Here is a 15,802-nt window from a genome sequence, read left to right as displayed (position 1 = left end):
GTGTTGGTAGAATATTTAGGATATGCTATGTTTGAAAAGAAAGTGATGCTCATTCTGTGTTTTATGAGTGTCATGGTTATTCAAAATTTTGATCCGTTGTGGGGTAGGTACAAAAATGAGTAGACCCCTATATCAAATTTTGTGTTGATGTTGAAAGAGTGGTCCGTTCTATCCGTTCTTCATATCAGATCTTGTGTTGGTAGACATATTATGATTACCAACACCGGCCGTTAAACTATTGTTATTTATATTTAACAGCATTCTTCGAGTAGGGTACTTTCCGTCTGTATGGAAAGCATCTGAAATAGTAATGATTCCGAAACCTGGAAAAGATCCAACGCAGGTAAAATCGTATAGACCCATCAGTCTTCTATCTATACTCTCAAAGCTGTTCGAAACAACATTACTAAGGAAGTTAACTCCCCATATTACAAATAGCAATATTATCCCCGACCACCAATTCGGCTTCCGTAAGAACCACAGTACTATTGAGCAAGTGCACCGCATAGTCACAAACATTAGAATGACATTCGAAAGGAAGGAATACTGCTTGGCGCTATTTATAGACATTTCCCAAACGTTTGACAGAGTCTGGGATCTTGGAATTCTATACAAAATTTGTGAAACTCTACCTAAAAACACTCATAAACTTTTTTGTAGTTATTTGTCAAATCGTACGTTTGTTGTTAAATCGAAAGACATTCTTTCAAATTCGAGAAAAATATTGGCTGGCGTCCCACAGGGTAGTATCTTAGGACCAATTCTGTACGTGTTATTTACTGCCGATATGCCCACAATCAATGAAACTCTAACCTCAACGTTTGCTGATGATACTGCCTTCATTAGCATACACAAGGATCCTCTGATTGCGTCGAAAAAAACTACAATACCACGTATATCTTCTCGAAAATTGGCTGACAAAATGGAGAATATCGGTAAATGCAAGCAAGTGCATACATGTTACTTTTACTCTAAAACGTGAACTTTGCCCCACGATAAAAATCTTTAATACTCAAGTTCCACAGAAAGATACCGTATAATATCTCGGAATGCACCTGGACCGAAGACTTACATGGAAGCAACACATCGATGCAAAAATCACACAAATTAAACTAAAAAAGGCCAATCTTGAATGGTTAATTGGTATACGTTCTTCTATTAAATTAGAATATAAAGTCCTATTATATAAGACTATAATAAAGCCAATTTGGACGTATGGCATACAGCTCTGGGCACAGCTAGTGCCTCCAACGTAGGTAAACTACAAAGAAGACAGTCGAATATTCTTCGATCTATTACAGGTGCACGATGGTACATAAGGAACGCAAACATCCACAAGGACCTAAATATACTTACTGTTGAAGAAGAAATAAAGAAGCTTTGCCGCAAGTACTTAAACCAACTATCCGAGCACCCAAATAACTTGGCCCGCCAACTCCTACTATTCGGAGGACACGATAGACTGTTCTTTTTCTATCATATAGTTTATTTTTTTGTCTTACGCTCTCATTATTATTAGCTCTTGTCTGGCCAATTGAACGACGCCCACTGTTATACTTCTACAGGTAGTAGTATGCTAAATTAGAAGCTGCTTCTGTGAAGAAATCGAAAAGACTATTACTGTAGTCAGCGGGAAGATTAGTGAAGAAATCGCTAAGACTATTACTGTAGTCCGCGGGATGATTAGATATAACTGTATCTAAACAAAGCAACATTATATCCGTAAGACTATTTCTGTAGTCCGCGATTCACTTAGATATATCTGTATCTAACCTAATCTTAACTACCTACTCAATCAATTCACGGATATAACTGTATCCACAAGCCCACAAAATAACACACATCTATATCATAAAAAAAACAATAATTAATAATTAAAGCATGAAAAAATATGGGGTGATTGTATTGACAACCTCCCTATAAAAATATTAGTATATAAGATATGAAACCTTATTGTTATTTTCATTGAATATATGAAAGATTCAATAAATAAAAAAAAATCTTTGTTCCATTTAGATAATTTGAATTAAATAAGCGAAGGCACAAATCACACATTATGCCCAGTTGTTAACAGGGTCATAAACAGATTTGCAATAATATAATTTTTTTCTCAAAAGTACTCAAAAAGGTTTGCACCGATCCATTTTTTTAAATATGATTGAACGCTTTATTACCTTTCAACACATGTATATTGTTTCCAAAATACTTCCCAATACCGAAAGTTCTACTCCAAATGGCACACGAACAAAAACAAAAAGTAGCAAATATACTACACCAAATAAAATTCTTAGACCATTGACTTTCACAACAGAAAATACGGTTTTAACGTGAAGCCCATTCGATATATAGATCACGAAACCTCCACCCCTGTTAGGTATTAACCTATATCCTGGAATAGCTACAGATATATCCAATATATCTAGTGACAAGTATGCTCTAAAATGGCTAATACATCCAAAACCTAATCCTTCAAAATAGATTTAAGCTCATATTTTTTAAGGAAGTTTAAGACTTCTGCAGTTCCAGTGACCTATTTTTTAGTTGATTAAAGTAAGGTTGGCAGACATCATTTTGTTTGAAATAGCATGCGATGGGAAGGCAAAACAAATAGAATAATAAAGATGAAATAAAAAAACACTAGATAATAATTTTTGCAACATAATATACAATTTAATTTTTAATACAAAATAACATACAATACTTGATAACACAGGTGATCGTAAAAAATATTAATGATATCATACATGCAATCAGTGTAATAGTATAAAATACTGCTACATGGACCAAACCTCGGATTGCTGTAATAAGCACCAGAAAAAATAAGTGCCTCCCTTCGTCACTACCTTCTACCCACATGCCGACTTTGGGCAAGTCCTTATTTTTTTGTGTTCCAAAAGTCGCACTCTTAAAAAAATGCATAACTATAAATATTTTACGAAAATATTCTTATCTAAACAGTTTTTTTTTTTTGACAATTTTTTAATGTTTTAAAAAGACCTATTGATTTTTTTAATTTTTAATATAGTTACGTATCTTTTACATTTGGCGTCTTTACCAATTTTTTTTCTAAAGAATATGCATTGTCTCGTTTATGCTGAAGGACCTTCATAGACGAAAATGTCAATTTTAAGGGAATAAATCATCTTTTCTTCAAGAAATTTTACAAATATTGGCATTATATTGGAAGTTTTTATACATTTTTTATTTATTTGAATAAAAATTTGAAAAATGCCTACTACTGGGACATGCCGAACTTAGGCGCACTTTAACTTATTCCATTTTCAAACTTCATATAATGCTGATGAAATTATTGGAATGTACAAAGTTTAAATAAAAAAAAAAACAAAATATTTTTCCAAATGTATTCAAATAGTTGTTAACAAAAATGAAGAAATGTTTAAATACACGATGTTTGAAGATAATCCCTGCCTTCCTTTTCATGTATAAGATTTATGATTGTTCAAAATTTTGAGCCTTGTGGAGAAGGTGGTAAAAGGAGCGGGCCGATAACTTCCATATTCACATCAGATCTCTGGTTGATAAAAATGTTGTAATATACAAAGTTTATAATTGTTCAACCTGTTGATTCATTGTGGGAAAGGTACCAGGAGATGGGGCCACATCTCCACACTAGACCTTGTGTTGGTAGAATATTTAGGATATGCTATGTTTGAAAAGAAAGTGATGCTCATTCTGTGTTTTATGAGTGTCATGGTTATTCAAAATTTTGATCCGTTGTGGGGTAGGTACAAAAATGAGTAGACCCCTATATCAAATTTTGTGTTGATGTTGAAAGAGTGGTCCGTTCTATCCGTTCTTCATATCAGATCTTGTGTTGGTAGACATATTATGATTACCAACACCGGCCGTTAAACTATTGTTATTTATATTTAACAGCATTCTTCGAGTAGGGTACTTTCCGTCTGTATGGAAAGCATCTGAAATAGTAATGATTCCGAAACCTGGAAAAGATCCAACGCAGGTAAAATCGTATAGACCCATCAGTCTTCTATCTATACTCTGAAAGCTGTTCGAAACAACATTACTAAGGAAGTTAACTCTTCATATTACAAATAGCAATATTATCCCCGACCACCAATTCGGCTTCCGTAAGAACCACAGTACTATTGAGCAAGTGCACCGCATAGTCACAAACATTAGAATGACATTTGAAAGGAAGGAATACTGCTTGGCGCTATTTATAGACATTTCCCAAGCGTTTGACAGAGTCTGGGATCTTGGAATTCTATACAAAATTTGTGAAACTCTACCTAAAAACACTCATAAACTTTTTTGTAGTTATTTGTCAAATCGTACGTTTGTTGTTAAATCGAAAGACATTCTTTCAAATTCGAGAAAAATATTGGCTGGCGTCCCACAGGGTAGTATCTTAGGACCAATTCTGTACGTGTTATTTACTGCCGATATGCCCACAATCAATGAAACTCTAACCTCAACGTTTGCTGATGATACTGCCTTCATTAGCATACACAAGGATCCTCTGATTGCGTCGGAAAAAACTACAATACCATGTATATCTTCTCGAAAATTGGCTGACAAAATGGAGAATATCGGTAAATGCAAGCAAGTGCATACATGTTACTTTTGCTCTAAAACGTGAACTTTGCCCCACGATAAAAATCTTTAATACTCAAGTTCCACAGAAAGATACCGTATAATATCTCGGAATGCACCTGGACCGAAGACTTACATGGAAGCAACACATCGATGCAAAAATCACACAAATTAAACTAAAAAAGGCCAATCTTGAATGGTTAATTGGTATACGTTCTTCTATTAAATTAGAATATAAAGTCCTATTATATAAGACTATAATAAAGCCAATTTGGACGTATGGCATACAGCTCTGGGCACAGCTAGTGCCTCCAACGTAGGTAAACTACAAAGAAGACAGTCGAATATTCTTCGATCTATTACAGGTGCACGATGGTACATAAGGAACGCAAACATCCACAATGACCTAAATATACTTACTGTTGAAGAAGAAATAAAGAAGCTTTGCCGCAAGTACTTAAACCAACTATCCGAGCACCCAAATAACTTGGCCCGCCAACTCCTACTATTCGGAGGACACGATAGACTGCGCAGACGTGACACTCTTTCTATCATATAGTTTATTTTTTTGTCTTACGCTCTCATTATTTTTAGCTCTTGTCTGGCCAATTGAACGTCGCCCACTGTTATACTTCTACAGGTAGTAGTATGCTAAATTAGAAGCTGCTTCTGTGAAGAAATCGAAAAGACTATTACTGTAGTCAGCGGGAAGATTAGTGAAGAAATCGCTAAGACTATTACTGTAGTCCGCGGGATGATTAGATAATACTGTATCTAAACAAAGCAACATTATATCCGTAAGACTATTTCTGTAGTCCGCGATTCACTTAGATATATCTGTATCTAACCTAATCTTAACTACCTACTCAATCAATTCACGGATATAACTGTATCCACAAGCCCACAAAATAACACACATCTATATCATAAAAAAAAACTATAATTAATAATTAAAGCATGAAAAAATATGGGGTGATTGTATTGACAACCTCCCTATAAAAATATTAGTATATAAGATATGAAACCTTATTGTTATTTTCATTGAATATATGAAAGATTCAATAAATTAAAAAAAAATCTTTGTTCCATTTAGATAATTTGAATTAAATTAGCGAAGGCACAAATCACACATTGTGCACAGTTGTTAACAGGGTCATAAACAGATTTGCAATAATATAATTTTTTTCTCAAAAGTACTCAAAAAGGTTTGCACCGATCCATTTTTTTAAATATGATTGAACGCTTTATTACTTTTCAACACATGTATATTGTTTCCAAAATACTTCCCAATACCGAAAGTTCTACTCCAAATGGCACACGAACAAAAACAAAAAGTAGCAAATATACTACACCAAATAAAATTCTTAGACCATTGACTTTCACAACAGAAAATACGGTTTTAACGTGAAGCCCATTCGATATATAGATCACGAAACCTCCACCCCTGTTAGGTATTAACCTATATCCTGGAATAGCTACAGATATATTCAATATATCTAGTGACAAGTATGCTCTAAAATGGCTAATACATCCAAAACCTAATCCTTCAAAATAGATTTAAGCTCATATTTTTTAAGGAAGTTTAAGACTTCTGCAGTTCCAGTGACCTATTTTTTAGTTGATTAAAGTAAGGTTGGCAGACATCATTTTGTTTGAAATAGCATGCGATGGGAAGGCAAAACAAATAGAATAATAAAGATGAAATAAAAAAACACTAGATAATAATTTTTGCAACATAATATACAATTTAATTTTTAATACAAAATAACATACAATACTTGATAACACAGGTGATCGTAAAAAATATTAATGATATCATACATGCAATCAGTGTAATAGTATAAAATACTGCTACATGGACCAAACCTCGGATTGCTGTAATAAGCACCAGAAAAAATAAGTGCCTCCCTTCGTCACTACCTTCTACCCACATGCCGACTTTGGGCAAGTCCTTATTTTTTTTGTGTTCCAAAAGTCGCACTCTTAAAAAAATGCATAACTATAAATATTTTACGAAAATATTCTTATCTAAACAGTTTTTTTTTTTTTTGACAATTTTTTAATGTTTTAAAAAGACCTATTGATTTTTTTTTAATTTTTAATATAGTTACGTATCTTTTACATTTGGCGTCTTTACCAATTTTTTTTCTAAAGAATATGCATTGTCTCGTTTATGCTGAAGGACCTTCACAGACGAAAATGTCAATTTTAAGGGAAAAAATCATCTTTTCTTCAAGAAATTTTACAAATATTGGCATTATATTGGAAGTTTTTATACATTTTTTTATTTATTTGAATAAAAATTTGAAAAATGCCTACTACTGGGACATGCCGAACTTAGGCGCACTTTAACCTATTCCATTTTCAAACTTCATATAATGCTGATGAAATTATTGGAATGTACAAAGTTTAAATAAAAAAAAAAACAAAATATTTTTCCAAATGTATTCAAATAGTTGTTAACAAAAATGAAGAAATGTTTAAATACACGATGTTTGAAGATAATCCCTGCCTTCCTTTTCATGTATAAGATTTATGATTGTTCAAAATTTTGAGCCTTGTGGAGAAGGTGGTAAAAGGAGCGGGCCGATAACTTCCATATTCACATCAGATCTCTGGTTGATAAAAATGTTGTAATATACAAAGTTTATAATTGTTCAACCTGTTGATTCATTGTGGGAAAGGTACCAGGAGATGGGGCCACATCTCCACACTAGACCTTGTGTTGGTAGAATATTTAGGATATGCTATGTTTGAAAAGAAAGTGATGCTCATTCTGTGTTTTATGAGTGTCATGGTTATTCAAAATTTTGATCCGTTGTGGGGTAGGTACAAAAATGAGTAGACCCCTATATCAAATTTTGTGTTGATGTTGAAAGAGTGGTCCGTTCTATCCGTTCTTCATATCAGATCTTGTGTTGGTAGACATATTATGATGTACGGTATTTGAAGACAATAATTCTATTATTTCTTATTTCACATTTTATAAGGTGGGGGATTAGCGTTCCTGTTACACCATTCTATTCAATACAGACCTATCTCGCCTGAGCTAGTCCTTAGTGGCCCATACATGGAATGTGGGTGGGGTAGCAGTCAAGTGTGGAGGTAGAGGTGCTTAATGTGTATATCCCGCCAGTTAATAACTGTGAACCGCGTTTCTTGCCTAATATAAGTCCACTTTTGGAAGGCAATAACCACCTGGTACTAGGGGATTTCAATGCCCACCATGAGTTGTGGCATTCCGTCCTAGGTAATGACCAGAGGGGATCAGCGTTGGCAGAGCAGATTGACTGCTCCACATTTTGCACGGTAAACGAGGATGCCCCCACCCGCATAAGAAGAGAGTGTCACAGTTTTGATGTTTTGCAACATTGAAACCGATTTAAGTAAACTGTGGGTAACGTAAAGTCACTCTTGAACCCTGGGAAAAAGGATGATAGGACTGCAGTTACACATAACGACGTAACGGTGACTGATCCGAAGAGGTGCGCTGGTCATTTTAACCGCCAATTCGTCGAGCACCCTGAGAGTGACAGGGCGAGACGAAGAGTACTACGTCGTATAAGAGCTCTTCCCTCCGAGGATGTACCTCCACAGTTTACGATGGGTAATGTTGCGAATGTCATACGAAACGCTAAGTCGCGTTGGGCCCGGACGGAATATCAATGTTGAAGCAACTTCACACCGGGAGTTGAGTATCTAACCAAAGTCCTTAACTTGTCAAAAACGTCGGCTGCCTAGGCAGACCAGGGTAGTTTTGACCCAACTACCTTCAAGATTGTGCAGCCGTCTCAATTCGTGTTGGACACGAATTGACGAAGATGTGCGGAACGCCTGCCCAGCATGCGATACTGGCCCGCACAATACGCCGCATCTGTTTAACCCTTTCAGTGTCAATGAAAATTTTTGTCGAGATAAAAATCTGAAATTCCGTACTAATTTACTAAAATGTGCTCAGAAATTCGAAAACGAAACTAATAGAATAGAACTGCAATATTTTTAAATAGCGTACGTGTCTGTTATTAAAAAATATCAAAAATAACGGTTCGTAAGAAAAACAAGAAATGGCAAAGAAAGAGAGTACTTTTAAATGTCAAATATATTTGACAAAAACACTGAAAGGGTTAATTGTCCAACTCGGTCCAGAGGATATCTGGCTACAGCCCATAAAGGTAGCAGAATTCCTAAACCTGGACATTGAGGAAGAACCGGATTAATCAGAATATAAACAATGGAGCATGTTAACACTGCTACAACAACAACTGTTGATAACACATACCCATTTATACTATAATTTAATTTTAATTTAGGGTTAGATTTAAAAAAAACACATATGCTTACACTTTTTTAAATTCAACTCCATGCCATTGAGTTGACGCCAATTAAAAAGCCTATTTAAATCTCTTTACAGTAAGTCAAAATGAGTCAAGAAGATTTATGAGTCAAGAATAATTTTAAATCTTCAGCGTACTTTAATAATTTTAGAATACTCAATTGAATTTGGTAGATCATTAGCAAACCATAGAAATAGAGCTGGCCCCAGGATGACTTCCTTGTGGAACACCAGATGGAACATCAAGAGATTTAGAATGGCAATTTCAAACAAAACTATCTGTGAACTATCGCACAAATAGGATGAAATCCATAAAACCAAGTAACTATTAAATAATTTACGTTTGAATAAAAGTAACCTATGATTGACTTCATCAAAGGCTTTGCTGAAATCGGTATAATTTATATCAGTTTATTTGTTGTGAACAAACCCTATAATTACCTCTCATAAAAATTGGATAAGATTAGTAATGGTTGAGAGTCTACTGCGGAAACCATGTTGAAATGGACTTAGAAAGATATGATTTTATGGGAAATTACGTCAGTAATTAATTTTTCAAATGGAATGGCTGTCAATTTTGCAATTCCTCTATAATTGGAAACATCTACTAAGCTGCCGGATTAATGTAGATGAAGCAAATACAATTGTTTCCAATCACAAGGGAAATGACCAAATTCAAGTGAATAATGGTACTGCAATGTTAAAGGGACCTACAAGGTATTTTAACAGAATTGTAATATTATACTGGAAACATCTTCCGGACCCAGAATGTATTGCTTTAAATTACGTGGACCTGTTGAAATTGACAATAAAGTATAGTTACTTCAGGAAATCCTGGTAATTTATATGGATAGAAAAAATTTTGCGGAAAGTTGTCATAATAGGCAGACGCGAAACACTTAGCAAAATATTCAGCGATTTCAGTATCGGAATATGTTCATAATTATCGACTTTTAATAAACAAGATTTAGAATATGTTTCTTTCTAAATTTACAAATGGACTTTGGATTACATTTAAATTTGTTTACCCTCCACATTGAAAAGGGGGGAATATTAACTTTGTCATCCCGTTTGTAACATCCCTAAATGTTCGTTGTAGACCCCATAAAGTTCTAAGTCGATTTAACGATGAAGTGGTGCGCTGGCCATTTACGATGTCCGTTTGTCTGTTGAAATCACGATACCGCCCACATTATTGACGCAGAGCTTCAAAATTTGGCAGAACAATTTGTATTGTGTTTAAATGAGATTTTGGAATAGCCGCCATATAACACACATCCCGAAATTCGGTATTTTGATGATTTTTGCCAATTCCACAAATTTGTCTAAAAATTGGTATTTGTAGTTCATAATGGATTCTAGCTCCGGCTGTGAAACATTGTATGCATAGCACCTCTTTTTTGTATAGCCGTATATATTATATTATAATTGTACCTCCCTATATTCGGTATTTTTATGATGTTTGCCACATTCCAAAGATATGTCTAAAAATTGGTATTTGTAGTTCATAATGGATTAAGGTCCATTTTTTGTATTGTCCCCATAATTTCCGATTTTCGGTGTTTTGATAATTTTTGACACATTATTCCATGGATTTGTCCCAAAGTTGGTATTTGTAGTACGTAATAGGTTCTGGCTCCTGTGGCGAAACATTGAAAATTTATGTCCACGTTTTCCTATAGCGCACATATAACTATACTCACAGATACTCGGTATTTTAATAATCCTAGTCACATTTACCCCCAAAATTGTTCCAAATTTTGTATTTAAGAAGATTTGGTAGATGACAATCCTTGAAGTATAAAATTGTCTATGGAGGTTCCCGTTTTGGTATGGCCCCGATACAACGGCCTCACTCACTTCATGGTATTTTAAAAAGTTTTCCAACATTATCCAAACGGTCTTACTGATACTATAATTATACTACTCAGTGACATTAATATACACACTGTTAGATGATAATTATCTTCGGGTGTTAAGATAGCAGGGATTCTTAAAATTTTAAAATACTGTGTGATATTAACAAATGCTAAATCAAGATTTTTTCAAAAGTTTTTTCTATACTATTTGTTTGATGAAGGTCTAAATCGCAAAAAATGGTTACATTTCCCAGATGGGGTTAAAGGAATCATTGATTCTGAATCTGGCAATGAGATCAACTTAATGGATGGCATGTTAAAATCTCCAAGGGCCAAAATATAATCAATAACATCCACTTTCTAAACTATTGGTGATATTGCTGAAATATGGCGATAATATAAGACAGCGTCTGACGATGGAGGTATATGAGAGCATGTGAGAAAAAAATTACGTTTGTCCAAATCGACAATTGTGCTGATAAATTCTATATCATTAAAATCTTTTATTTCAAATATATTGGAGGGATATGTTGCATCTACAACAATAATAACACCCCACCTTGTATATTTATACGATCTTTGCGATATAACTGACATTTTGGACATACAATTTCGGGTATCAAATAAATGGCTTAAACCAAGTTTCGGAAAATGATAAACTGTTGTAATCAAAGGCAAAACTATCAGCGTATAAGCGATATAATTGAAATTTTATCCCCCTTAAATTCTGATAGCAAATTGATAAATCATTATTTAGTTTTTTTTAGTAAGTGAGGTATATGAGCTAAATTTTCTGTTTTTTTTTTTTTCTACAAATTCTATTACAAATGCTTTAGCAGGCCAAAATTCATTCGTAATTACTTTATCGAAAAGATTTTGAGGTAAAACAACATCAAAAGAAGATCTGTTTACATACATATCTTAAACATATTTTTATTTATATCAGTAGTAGTCGATTGATTTTACCAAATAGATAATCGGTTGTTTCTTTTTAGGTATTTAATAATGGTAGATGGAACCAGGAGTATTCAGTACAAGAAGTCTATGAAGAAGGTTGTAAGGAAGTAACTGAAAACACCATGGCGGCCTCATTAAAAACACATTGCTACTGCCGAGGAGATTTGTGCAATAAATCAAATAAAATTTTTAATGTAAAAACTGTCATTGTGATAACTGCGCTTGGTGCACTTATGATATGTTTCCAAAATAAATATATTTAAGTGTGAAAGAATCTCTACTCTAAACATGGTGTTCTATCGTATGTCTTGGTACACATTCGTATTAAATAATAATTGTGATAAGTTAATTGTGAATAAATAAAGTACATGAGATTATTATGTGTAAAAATTTGGTATTATTTGTATACTTTCATTTCACTTCATTTTTTCAAAAAGAAGTCGTTCGATGTATATATCAAATGTTTGTTCTCCATAGGTTCATGATATCAGCCATATGGCCACAGAGGGTGTATATAATTGGATACAGCAAAAATGTAAAAAAATGCTGGTGCGCACATTGATCTTAAAATATAATAATATGAAAGAAGATGTAAGAAGACTCCGTTTATCAAATTTCATATTTCGCATATTCCAAAAATTCTACCAACTCTATATATTTTATGGAGACGTGGTGGATCGGACTACTCCTTGTACCTTCTACACAACGGGTTAAAATGTTAAATTCTAATAACCCTCATAAAATGCAAAAAGAGCATCCGACTGTTTTCAAACTTGGTACATCATAATATTTCTACCAACACAAGACCTGGTGTGAAGATGGTATAAATCGTACCATTACTTCTGGTTAATCCCTCACACAGTGTCAAAGTTTTGAATAATCATAATTCTTATAAAATCTAATAATTCTCGTAAAATATGAAATGTCCGACCACCTTCAAATTTCGCATATACCAATATTTCCACCAACTTTATACCTTATACCGGACCACTCCATTTCATATATGGTCTGTCAAATTTTAATCTTTAATGGCCGTATGCCTGTCATCTGATTTAAAAAAATTAGTTTGGTTGCAGAGAACGACAAGCAAAATAATGCAGTTATTCTCTAGAAAGCTTAAATATTTTACAACAAAAAACACCGAGGCTCATTTTTTGTCCTATGAAAATCTGATTTGAGAATAAAGGCGACAAATATCATTTGGAAATTTTTATAAAGAACATATTTTTATTTTTATATTTTCGTAGAACGAAAATCCAGTCTCCGGCCAGTCTCCAACTTAGCTATATTTGAAAAATGTGCACAAGGAAACATTATCATCAGCGAAGATTCAATAATACGACCTCAACTTTTATCAGCCAACTTGGGATGCATTATGTGGGATATTAGAATATTTTAGAAGTTTATAACGTTATATACAGGTTTATATCATTTACAAATTTTCAACAGTCGAAAACCTAGAAACTGTCTAACTGGCTTCATAGTTCTACACCCATAGAGGACATAAAAGATGCTCTCGCAGCAGAAGGATTCGAAACAAAGTCTATCATCAACATTTTCAATAAAGATAAAGTTCCGCAACCTATGTTTAAAGTAGAACTAACATACGAATCTTCGCAACTAAAGAAAAAAGGCAATTTCATCCAATTTATAGCCTTAGGCTTCTTTGTAATCGCGGTGTGAAAATTGAAGAACCTCAAAAAAGAAAAGGCCAACCTCAATGTACAAACTGCCAAGAGTATGGGCATACCAAAACGTATTGTAAATTGCTATCGGTTTGTGTTACTTGTGGTGACCTCCACAAATCATCGGAATATCCACATCCCAAAACTGACCCAAGCGTCAAAAAGTGCAGCAATTGCGGTGGAAATCATACTGCAAACTACAGAGGATGTCCTGTATATATCCACTTAACAAAATCTAGCTTAGCCACAAAAAAGCCTACAAGCTACCGGGTACGGGAAAATCCACAATTTAATATCAAAACAGCTGAGTTCCCTGAGCTAAACAAGAGGAATGAAACCACCGCTCCTAATTACAATCTCCCCTCACAGAATATGCAATACTTATATTCTGATACTTTGAGAAATGACTCACCCAACTATAAAAATTCAAATATAGAATCATCTCGAAAAACTAATCGTCACCATGAATTCTTTTATGACAAGTATGCAAAGCATGATGCAAGATATTGTGAGAAATCAATCTATGATTATGCAAATAGTTTTAAAACAGAAATAGATAAAATTCGAATATATTTTTGGAACGCAAACGGCTTAAGCCAACATAAACACGAGGTCGAAAACTTTATTCACTCACTCAACATACACATTTTACTGGTATCTGAAACTCATTTCACTTCTAGAAACTGTTTTAGAATAAACGGTTACAGTACATACGACACTAAACATCCAGTGGGAGAGCTTGCGGTGGCACCGCGGTGATAATTTCTAATAAAATTCAGCTCTACCCCATGCCAGAATATAAGTTTGACCACCTACAAGCTACAACAGTTGCACTAACTTCAACGAATACAGCTATATCTGCTATATATTGTCCTCCGAGACATAGTATAAGAAAAGATGAATTCGCACACTTTTTCTCATCTCTTGGTAGTAGATTCATTGCAGCTGGAGATTATAATGCCAAACACACCTTCTGGGGATCTAGACTTATTACACCCAGAGGTAGACAGCTTTTAAACTCCATTTCGTCCGCTAAACTGGACGTGTTATCTACTGGCCAGCCTACTTACTGGCCTTCAGACCTGCAAAAACGTCCTGACTTAATTGACTTTGCGGTAACAAAGAATATTAAGAGGGAACAAATGTCCGTGGTACCCTCGTTTGACTTGTCGTCAGACCATTCCCCAACTATAATAACATTAAATGATGTTCAACTCGCAACTTCCCAGGGTTATCTACCAAATAAATATACAAACTGGATGAAGTACAAAAAATATGTCAGTACACATGTGAATTCTAACACTCCTCTAAAGTCCGCAGAAGAAATTGACAATGCAGTTAAAATATTTACTTCGATAGTCAACACCACTGTCAATGTTGCCACTCCCACTAAATTTTCAAAACTAGAAAATAATTCCTATAATCCATCGACCATTCGAAAACTCGTGTCTGATAAAAGGAAGGCCAGAAGAGAATGGCAGAAGTACCGACCACCTAGGTTTCGGGAAAAACTAAAAGAATGTGAAAAACTCTTACAACAAGCACTCAGATTAAATGAAGAACGAAACCTAAAAATATTCCTAAATAACCTGGATCCCACGGAGAGAACCGACTACAGCTTATGGAAAGCCACAAAAAACTTGAAAAGACCTATTGCCCACGAATCTCCAATTCGCCTAGAAAATGGGACTTGGGCAAGATCTACAGAAGAAAAAGTAAACGCATTTGCCGAACATCTTGAATCTGTATTTACCCCAAATCCCGGACCATCGACAGTTGTTCAACCTTTAATTGACGACATTGTTAAGAATCCAATACGATTTTCTCTAAAAGAAATCGAAAGTTCTAAAGCCTCGATAAAACTAAAAAAATCCCCGGGTAAAGATAGAATTACTCCAAGCATCCTCAAGAAATTACCAACACCGGCCGTTAAACTATTGTTATTTATATTTAACAGCATTCTTCGAGTAGGGTACTTTCCGTCTGTATGGAAGGCATCTGAAATAGTAATGATTCCGAAACCTGGAAAAGATCCAACGCAGGTAAAATCGTATAGACCCATCAGTCTTCTATCTATACTCTCAAAGCTGTTCGAAACAACATTACTAAGGAAGTTAACTCCCCATATTACAAATAGCAATATTATCCCCGACCACCAATTCGGCTTCCGTAAGAACCACAGTACTATTGAGCAAGTGCACCGCATAGTCACAAACATTAGAATGACATTCGAAAGGAAGGAATACTGCTTGGCGCTATTTATAGACATTTCCCAAGCGTTTGACAGAGTCTGGGATCTTGGAATTCTATACAAAATTTGTGAAACTCTACCTAAAAACACTCATAAACTTTTTTGTAGTTATTTGTCAAATCGTACGTTTGTTGTTAAATCG

General features: G+C 34.4%; 1 long non-coding RNA gene across 5 annotated transcripts; it reads left to right on the top strand.

The window, feature by feature from the left end:
• Positions 1–6,645: 6,645 nt before the first annotated feature.
• On the top strand, positions 6,646–12,119 carry LOC131802452 (uncharacterized). 5 transcript variants are annotated; one of them, XR_009342199.1, is made up of 3 exons: positions 6,646–8,451; positions 8,698–9,229; positions 11,763–12,119. It is a non-coding gene; the product is annotated as an uncharacterized LOC131802452 (long non-coding RNA). The 5 variants fall into 5 exon arrangements; XR_009342198.1 differs by lacking the exons at positions 6,646–8,451; positions 8,698–9,229 and adding an exon at positions 9,236–9,625; XR_009342200.1 differs by lacking the exons at positions 6,646–8,451; positions 8,698–9,229 and adding an exon at positions 9,632–10,774.
• Positions 12,120–15,802: the final 3,683 nt, after the last annotated feature.

This window comes from Musca domestica, unplaced genomic scaffold, assembly GCF_030504385.1.
Source record: "Musca domestica strain aabys unplaced genomic scaffold, Musca_domestica.polishedcontigs.V.1.1 21, whole genome shotgun sequence".
Classification (NCBI taxonomy): domain Eukaryota; kingdom Metazoa; phylum Arthropoda; class Insecta; order Diptera; family Muscidae; genus Musca; species Musca domestica.
This window is presented reverse-complemented; position numbering and strand designations above follow the sequence as displayed.